Raw genomic sequence first — 9,727 nt, 5'->3', positions numbered from 1 at the left:
GGGAAAGGAAAGGAAAGGAAAGTCAAGGAAACCTTTACAAACTTCGTATAGTTTTTGATATATTTCCCTTCAAGCCCTACCTTTTCCTTCAAACCAAACATAGCCTTAAGGCTCAGTTTGGAAGGAGTACAAATACAAATACAAATTTGTAGAGTACAAAACATTACATTTTATATTATTTTGTATGCATTTGTACTCCTTCCAAACCGAGCCTAAACAAAGTTTTAACTCTCAGCTCTTAGGAATCCCATCATTTCCACCATCTTTGGGCCATTTTAAGATAAACATCCAAGAGCAGACCATCAGCATTTGCCTTGTTACTAGAACTTGTTAGTCTTCTTTAATCCACTTAGAAGTCATTCTCAGCTTGCAATGGTAAATTCTTACTATTACAACATCAAATGCCATTGCAAATTAACCAAGAATACCTCTATGCAAACTCATTTCATTCATGCAACCTCCTAAAAAATGCCATTGCAAACCAAGAATACCTCTCTGCAAACTCTTTGATATTATTCTATAATAGTTTCAAATATATTCAGGGAGGCAGTAGGAAAACGTACCAAGCAAATATTTGAAGTTTGCTGATTTCACTTCGGACTTTCAGTTCATATCACAATCTTTGGAAAGTGGTAAATGGTGCCCCTACCGAGTGCTGGCCGATGATGGCTAATTCTCCAACTGACAAGTGGGTTGGACTGGGCTGAAAATTTATTACTAGGATACACTTTATGGCTTTGGCTTTATCCCATATTTCCATCTCATTAAAACATTTAGGGTGTATTTGGTTTGTGGTAATAAGGGTCTGAAATTGAAATTGAAATACTACATTTTAATTTTAATTTCCGACCATTGAATGGAAGTGGAATTGAATTCCCATTCTTGATAGAGTGGCATTCTCCCATTTGAGAAAATGAGAATCCCATTCCAACCAATTCCTATTCTTATTTGTGCCAAACAAATAAATGAAGGAATAAGCGATTACGATTTCAATGAATTTCGATTCCGGTTCTGATTAAGAATCAAACAGACTCTTATTCTGCATTGTACACTTGTACTAATAGTTTATTGGGAGAATGACGGATACCCCCAGTGTCAGAATTTATAGGTTCAATATACGGTTGGGATATGTGTTAGCTTGAAATTGATGCCAATCGCGTGAGTGCATAGAATGTGGGTATTGATCCATTTGAATGTTTATAGCTCTCCCGTGTAAATTAGAAATCTGCATTAGACAAATCCGTACTTTTCCGTAGTTTATTGTCTCAAAAACAAAAACGACACACCGACGTATTATTCTTGTCTCACTTGGTGAAAATAGTGGACCAGGTAATTTAGTTTATTGAACCTTATATATTTTAGGCCCATGAGCTCTCTACCCTACTCCTTACTACGTCATTGCACACGTCCAACAACTCTCCACGAAATTCGACTTTACATTTTACATCTGGAGAGTCTGGAGACTATAAAAGGATGGTTATTAACTCATTTTCTCAAGGCACTCTCCTGATCCAATTGAGTCGATACCACTTTGTCAACCCAAATACACCAGTATACAAATAGCGACCGGATGAAGGGGGCCCAGCCCAACAGTCTAGTAGTCAATATATACCCGTCAACAATCAAGATAAAAAAGCAGTCCTAATCCAATGGTCTTACAAAACTAAGGAGGACAGCTTCTTTGTCCTCCTAAGTAGGACATTTGTCACCAACTCAATAACCCATAACCAGGTTGTGGTGTTTGGACCTTGTGTATGAATTATAAAAATAAGAAATAGTCCGTAGCAGAAGCCTTATTTAAATTTATTTTTTTCACTCCTTTCTTTGCTAAGCATCTTCGTCACTCTGACAAGTGGCAATATAAAAAAAAAAATGGTTGCCATTTGATTAGGGTCCCACTCGCATGTTTTCAACAGAAATTATCTACATCCATCGGATAATCCTAGCGGTCCATTTGTTGGAAACTCTGAAAAACTAGGTAGGTCAAGATGGTCAAGTTAGTTTTAAAATGCAGCTGCTACTGCCTACTGCTTTTCTGACGATGAATCGATTCAACGCTTCAACGCTTCAACGCAGGATCGGGTGGAGAAATCAGCTTTCGTACACGTATTTGAAACTGAAGTACTATAATTGATTCTTCCGTTTACCCTTTTGATTCTGGTTGCTTATTTATATTTGTTTTTCAGAGCACACGACGGACCAACAAGCCCCCGTCAGAACCCAGAATCTGTCAAGGCGAGCTGCGAGAGAGGGGGAGAAAAAGAGAGAGAGAGAGAGAGAAAAAGCACATCTGGTAACTGGTGGGTTCGAGTCGACAGGTAGAGATTTTGAAGATCCACATACCAATCATTTACGTTACAATCATTTGCAATTTTGTAGATATCTCATACCAGTATACCACTACTACTACTCTACTACTGCTACTACTACTACTGCTACTACTCTCTAATTATTCCATCATTTCCCTTCTTATAGTTTTTTCTTGTATAATTTCCATAAGGTCTCTTCTTTTACTGCCTGTAGTTATACTTCAGATCTTTTCTCTTTCTCTGTCTAGCCTTTTATCTAACGTTTTCTTTTCGATCTTGATCTGTTCTGTGATTTTCAATTGAATTCGCCTTAATAATATCGTTTGTGCATTACTAAATGTGAATTTGTCTTTCTCTTACTGTCTATCTGGATTTGTATTTTCCGCCCGGCACTTGCTTACTGCTGCTTAACTTCTATTTTTGTTGAATTGTTCGTAGCTTTAGGTTTCAGTGGGATTTCGTTTGGTTGTTAGATTTCTTTGCCTGCTCTCTATTTGTTACAGTTGTTCTTACCCCACCAATATATTGAAGCATTTAATTGTAAGTTCCTAGTATTGACTTGCTAACATTGAAACGAGAAAAGAAAGTATTGACTCTCTAAAATTGATCTAGGTTATTGATTGTCAATCTCGGGCGCCGGTTAGTGAGTAATGGTTTCCCTGGGGCATCTTACTTGCTAAAATTTAGAATTGGAATGACAAAATTTCACAACACGCTATCCGAGGACCCGGTTGCATGACCTAAAGCATGCAAAAGTTGAGATTGCATAACTGTTTCCCAGTTCTTTGTTTTTTATGGTTTCTTCAGAAGATTCGTGTCTTCTTCATCCCATTTTGTTGTTTTAGTGTATATATGTATATGAGCCCTCTTTTTCAACACCCCCATCTGGGTCATGGCCTTGGTTCCATAAAAGTGTTCAATCAATAATGCTGTTAGTTTAAAATTAGACGAAGCCATCTTAGTTTAGAACAAGACAAATCCCACCTTTCACATTTTTTCCCTTCCCAAACTTTCTTGTCTACATTTTTTTTTTTGAGTAACTGGTAATTTCACTAATATTGTAAATAGTTTTATTTAACAAGCACAAAGACATGTTGTGATTTCTAGCAATACTCCTCTTTGTCTGACCTGACTTTAGAAAACCTGGAATAGATTTATCATTGCAGACGTGTCAGCATGTGCCTGAAACATGGTTATGGTACTATATACAAAGAAAACAAATTTGAGATAATGGAGGTCCTTTGTTGTTGGTGGGAGTTAGTGAGTGATTTCGAAAGCAAATAATGAACTTAGCGAGATGGAGAGGATAAATAAGTAGAACAAATACAGAAAACAAGCACACACACACACACACGAATTTTTAACATGGAAAACCTTTCTGAAACTTGAAGGGAAAAAGCACGAGACACAAACTTCCACTATTTGTCAATGTTGGATTACAACTTCTCTAGTCTCTACCAGAAGATAACATAACAAGATGAATTCTTTTTTTTTCTTTGTTATAGCGGGTGACCTTGGCGTTCACTTGTTATGTTTATTACAAGTAGTTGATACAAGCTCACCTCACACTTTCTTTTCTAAATGAACAGGGATGCATCAATAAATAGGTGAGGGTAATGATTCATCTTCAAATGTTTCAATCATTGAAGATACTTAGTGTGCCAAAAAACAATTTTAATCATCCCGTCATAGAGTTATGAGGTCCTCGGAATACCAAAGGTTGTGGACCCGCAGAGTGCCAAGAATCCTGAGGTCATGAATCACCATCAGCAAAGCCCAAAAAGAAAATAGGTTTTGGAGGGCAAGGCTAGCTTGCAAGATCAAAGGAGAGGTGCGAGGCCGAATGCCATGCGAGGTCGAACAACTAGTGAGGTTTGAGGAGCAACGGGGTGGAGCTAGCAATACTGTCATGGCATCACCCGAGGGGCTGCATGGTCGTTGTCCCATGGAGCTAGTGAGGCCACGAAATCACCACCTCGTGAGGCTGCGAGGTTGAAAGGCCATGAGATTGCAAATAATTAACTCATCTTATGAGGAGGGAAAACCCAATAAATCTCTCCCTCTTGACTCATGAGGAAGGCTTTACCAAACCTGCCTTGTTCCTACAAATGACAAACTTCTCAACAATCATGGTCTTGGTCATTGCATTTGATCCATTCTCATTAGTATGAATTTTCTTAGGTTCCAGTTGCTTCGTTTCTAGAGCATTGTGAATCCAATGATATCCAACGTCAATGTGCTTGGACCTTGAATGGAAAAGTGGAGTTCTTGTTGAGATGGATGGTACTCTAACTATGTAAGTGAAGAATGATTTTTTTCTTGCTTCAGACCAATTTTTGTAAGGATCTCTTTGTCCACAACAACTCCTTGCTTGCCTCAGTGATGGCAATGAATTCAACTTTGGTAGTAAGCTTGGATTGCCACAAGACTGGTCCTCTTGTAACAGTAACTAGATAGCCTATAGTTAATTTCCTTGAGTCAATGCCACCACCCATGTTTGCATCTGTGTAACCATCCAATAGAGGCTTGCCTTTAGTGCCTTGGAGGTATTTGAGAATCCATTTCACCACAACCCAGTGTTCTTTGCCAGGGTTTGAGAGAAATTTGCTTACAACTCCAACAACATGAGCGAAGATAAGCCTTGTGCATACCATGGCATACATCAGACTTCCCACGCTGATACAAAAGGCGCACCTTTTATTTCTTCCTTTTCTTTCACTTGTAGGACAATGTTGTGAGCTTAATTTGAAATGTCTTGTGTAGAGATGTTGAATAATAATATGATTATTTGTGGTCCCCATTGCTGCATATTTCTTTATGTTATTTATGTTGCTGTTAGTATGTTAGCTGTGTTAGTTGGTTGGTTATTTCAGTTATCTTTTAGCTTATGTAAGCAGTAGGGGCAGTATTGGAATTTTACCATGTTTTGAAGTATTAATATAAATAGCCGAGTGGAGCGGCAACTCTTGTTACGACCCACACTCTTTTCTGATTTCTCTCCTTTTTGTTTTCTCTCTTCTTATTCTCTTATTACTCTTCTATTCTTTGTATACTTTCTTCTTGAATTCACATCTAAATTAAGACTGATTACAGTCTTTACTAGACAAGTTGGTATCAGAGCCAACCTAGGGCTTCTCATTTGAGTCTATTCAGGCTGACTGCATGAGAACTTCCTAGGGTTGGAAGTTTTAGCAAAGATTGGTCAATCGGCTGGTTCTTGGAGATTGCTAGTAGAGTGCAGAAGATGCCCAAGGGATTGTAGAGCCTTGGAAAGTGTCTAGTGATTAGGAAGAATCAGAGAAAAGGAAGGACATTCAAGATTAGGGTTCAGACTGAGGATTGGAGGTGGCGTCAGCCTGTTCTGGGTAAGTTTTGGTTTGTTTTTGAGATCGACATCAATCAGAATCTGATTAGAGTCATCTAGATGGAGCGGTTGGAAGTTTTCTAATTTCTCTGGATCTTTTTTAGGGTTTTTCTGACCCTACGATCAGTTCTCAGATTTAAACCCTAGTATTCTGACTGTTATCAGTTTCTGGGTAACGGTTAGACTTGTTTCAACATTCCAGATTGAGTGATAATAATTTCTGGGAGATTATTAGATCTGTTTCAACATTTCTGGGTGATTGTTAGACCTATTTCAACATTCCAAGTTGTCTGTTAGCAATTTTTGGCTGATAATTACATTTGTTTCAGCATAAAAGGGTTCTTTTTGATAAATTTCTTAATAGAGATGGCAGGAATTGGGTTAAAGAATCAAGGTAAAAGTGTTTTGGGGGCTGGTGGTACTGAAAACATGATTGAAAACACTTTTCAGATTACCACTGTCAAATTTGATGGATCAAATTACTTGGAATGGGGTCAATCAGCCATGATGGCTATTAGGGGTAGAGGGAAACTAGGCTATGTGATGGGGGATGTAAAGGAACCAGCCAAGGAAGACCCAACATATGCCAAATGGGTTCAGGAGAACTATTTGGTCATGGCTTGGCTATGCAATTCCATGCAACCTCGGATCAACCAAAATTACTTGTGGGCAAAAACTGCTAAGGAGATTTGGGACATCATGAAAGACACCTACTCCCAACCATTTAATGTTGCTAGGGCTTATGAGATTAAATGTGAAGTAAACAATCTTAAGCAAGGAGAGAAACTGGTCTCGTTTTACTTCTCCACTTTGAAATCCTTGTGGCATGAAATTGATCACCTAGTGATAATTGAGTGGGAAAGTTAGAAGGATGCACAAACCTATAGAAAACAGGTTGAGACCAATAGGGTTCTTGAATTCCTAGCTGGTCTGAATTTAGAATATGATATTGTGAGGCAAAACTCCTCACTAGAGAAAGTGTGGCCTTGTCTCAAGCCTATTCTTTAATGCACAATGAAGAAAGTAGAAGAAAGGTTATGTTGCAATATCAGCCTTTGCAATCAACCTTAGCAGTAGTGAAACCGAAGTTTAGGGGTGACAAGGAGAAGGATATGTAGAAGGACGATAAGAGGGAGTTGGTGTGTGATCATTGCAAGAAAGTAAAGCATACCAAGGACACCTATTGGAAGTTATATCCACATCTAACTCCAGCAAAGCTCAGAAACAAAATGGGGAATGCCAATATGGCTATCACTACTGATGGTGCATCCTCATCCAGTACAAAAGCCAAATTCCTAGACACTTTAATCGTTGTCCGAGCTGCTCTGACTCAGTTAGAAAGTGAAGTTGGCACTTCAGCATCCTCATCTTAGCCACCAGTTACAACATCTACTACTCCTACTTCAACATTTTCTCATTTAGGTACAAGGGCTTTAGCATATCATGCTTTAGCTGTTCAACCCCAAGTAACAATGAACCTTGTTGGGTTATAGATTCAAGTGCATCTGACCATATAACTGGATTGTCCTCACTGTTTACTACTTATTGCTTATCCTCTAGCAGAGACAAAGTGTCCATTGTTGATAGTTCCCTTGTTCCCATCTCTGCCAAGGGAGACATTAGATTGTCTAATGCTATCACTAAAAATCAAAACTGTTCCATGATTTTCTTTCTTGATTGGTATGTTTTTTTAGGATCTATTGACAAGGAAGGTGATTGGGGTTAGCTGTGAAACAAATGGAATGTACCTTCTTGGAGGGCATTCATATGGGGAAGATAAACAATTTGAGAGGTCATTTGTTTCTTAGTTTGTGAGCCAGATTATGCTTTGGCATAATTGGTCAGGTCATTTGTAATTTAGGTCTTTGAAGAGTTTGTTTCCCAGTTTATTTGAGTCAGTTTAGATGTCTAGTTTAAAATGTGAAACTTGTTAACTTGCAAAGCATTGTAAAACAACCTATTCTTTGAGCAATAAAATAAGTAGTATTCCTTTTGAATTTGTGTATACTGATATTTGGGGACCATATCACATCACTTCTATGGGGGGATACTAATATTTTTTGTTGTTTGTTGATGACTATACTCGCTTCTCATGGTTTTATCTTATGCGTTCTCGAGATGAGGTCCCTACCTTGACTCGGATCTTCCATCAGATGATTTTAACCCAATTTGGGGTCAAAATCAAAATTTTCAGATCCAATAATGCTAAATAGTATTTTGCAAAACCATTGGCTTCATATTTCCTTAACCATGGGGTTATCCATTAAAGCACCTTTCCCCATACACCTTAGCAAAATGGGGTTGCTGAGAGGAAGAATAGGCATATATTGGAGGTGGCTAGAAGCATTAGGCTGAACTCCAATGTTCTTACACGTTTCTGGGGAGATGCTATTCATACAGTTGTGTATCTCATCAACCAAGTTCTTTCACGGGTCTTAGACATGAAAGTTCCATTTAATCTATTATATTCCGATAAGGATTTGTTTACTATTCCCATAAAGACTTTTGGATGTACTTGCTTTATTCAAATTCTTGGGCCTTATCATTTCAAATTTGATCATAAAGTTTCAAAATGTATTTTTCTTGAGTATGCATAAACTTAAAAGAGACATTGCTGCTAAGAACATATTTTTGGGAAACAGTTTGTTTTTATGGATGTTACTTTCTTTGAGGATGTACCCTACTATCATAGAGTTTCTTCTTAGGGGGAGAGTAGTGAGATGGGTTCTCATTCATCGAAAAATCCATTACCTATCCCTATCACTAAAGGGGAGTGTAGTGAGGAGGATTGTCAAAGGTGCTGAGATTTGAGGGTGTGTCATAGGTGGTGGAGGCAGGTTGATTTCGGTCATCAACAGTCTAGGCCAACTCTAATTTCCTTTACGGTTCTAGATCTAGGTACCACAGTTCCTTTATTTTTCACTACAGATGAGATACCTCCAGTTGTTGAGCCTTTTCTACTTCCTTTGGATGATCTTGATCTTCCAGTAATAGTCCACAAAGGGAAGGGCCTCTCTTGTAATTACTCAAGAATTAGCTTAATAAAATTGTATTAGAGTGTTAGAGGGAGAGTTTAGTTTTGAACCTCTCATCCTCTAACTCTCCTTGCCGCCAGCTCTCTCTCTTCATCTTCACCAACCTTTTCATCTGTTTGCCTTTTTCTGGTTTCATCTAATCTTACACAGTCCCATACTTCGAAGGGCTGTTTTTCAACTTGGTATCAGAGCAGGCTTGGGCTTGGCGTGGCTCTTATGTGGGTATAGTCCAACTGACTGCATGAGGGTGTTCTAGGGCTGGAAGTTTAGACTCATTCGCCTGATTCTTGGAGGTCATTGGAGGGTGCCCAAGACTCTAATCGCGTGGAGAATAGTTCGATGACTAGGAAGAATCAAAGAGGACTTTCGGCCTGATTTGAAGCTCAAATCAGAGATTGATAAAACTGTAAGTTGCTTCAGTTATTACTGGGTTATATTTCTGATTTTGGGGGGGGGGGGCTGTTAAAGAGTTCGAAACCCTCTAAAGGCTGTTAAAGAGTTCGAAACCCTCTAAATTTGTTCAGCTGTTCGGCTGTTGGTGACTTGATTTAACTCAGAGATTTCGGGTTGGTTTCTCATCTTGTTGGATTGTCAAGTGGCCGGAACTTGTTTGGACTCGGTGGTACGAGTCTCTACTTCAGTTCAATTGCTTCTTGGACCTATACGGACTGCTCCTGAAGTGGTTCTTACTAGGTGACAGTGGGGTGTTTGCTGCTGCATACATAGTGTTCGTAAAAAGGCCTCTTAAGTACTGTGGACTGTGTTCTTGCTCTCTTTAGGGAACTTATTGTTGGGAACTTAGAATCCCTAACTAGAAAGGTACTCCAATCGGGTACACAGTGTTTGGAGGTCTGTTGGTTATCTCTTGAAGGCTGAACCAAGAGATGCCACAGAGCTTGGTTTTCACGTCTGTCAGGTTTGAACTGGCCTTGTGAGTTGCTGTGTTTGTTGCCAATTTAACTTAATTTGAGTTCATCAACAATCAGTACACTAGTGGAAGCTGACCGAAACCCCAATTG

General features: G+C 38.8%; 1 protein-coding gene across 6 annotated transcripts in view; it reads left to right on the top strand.

Annotated features, from left to right (window-relative positions):
* Positions 1 to 1,495: 1,495 nt before the first annotated feature.
* LOC148880051 (peroxisomal membrane protein 11C-like) overlaps positions 1,496 to 9,727 on the top strand; it is a 37,827-nt gene continuing 29,595 nt past the window's right edge. The window contains exons 1-3 of one of the 6 annotated variants that reach the window (XM_088961859.1): positions 1,968 to 2,106; positions 2,187 to 2,318; positions 3,899 to 3,916. The gene's annotated coding sequence lies outside the window, so the exon portion shown is untranslated. Of the gene's footprint in view, positions 2,122 to 2,186; positions 2,319 to 2,354; positions 2,501 to 3,898; positions 3,917 to 9,727 lie in introns of those variants that run through there. The other 5 variants (XM_088961857.1, XM_088961858.1, XM_088961860.1 and 2 more) reach the window with 5 other exon arrangements.

This window comes from Nelumbo lutea, chromosome 1 (assembly GCF_056320005.1).
Source record: "Nelumbo lutea isolate HS-2025 chromosome 1, American lotus-T2T, whole genome shotgun sequence".
Lineage (NCBI taxonomy): Eukaryota > Viridiplantae > Streptophyta > Magnoliopsida > Proteales > Nelumbonaceae > Nelumbo > Nelumbo lutea.
The sequence above is the reverse complement of the archived record's forward strand: the minus strand, read 5'-3'. Positions and strand labels throughout refer to the sequence as shown.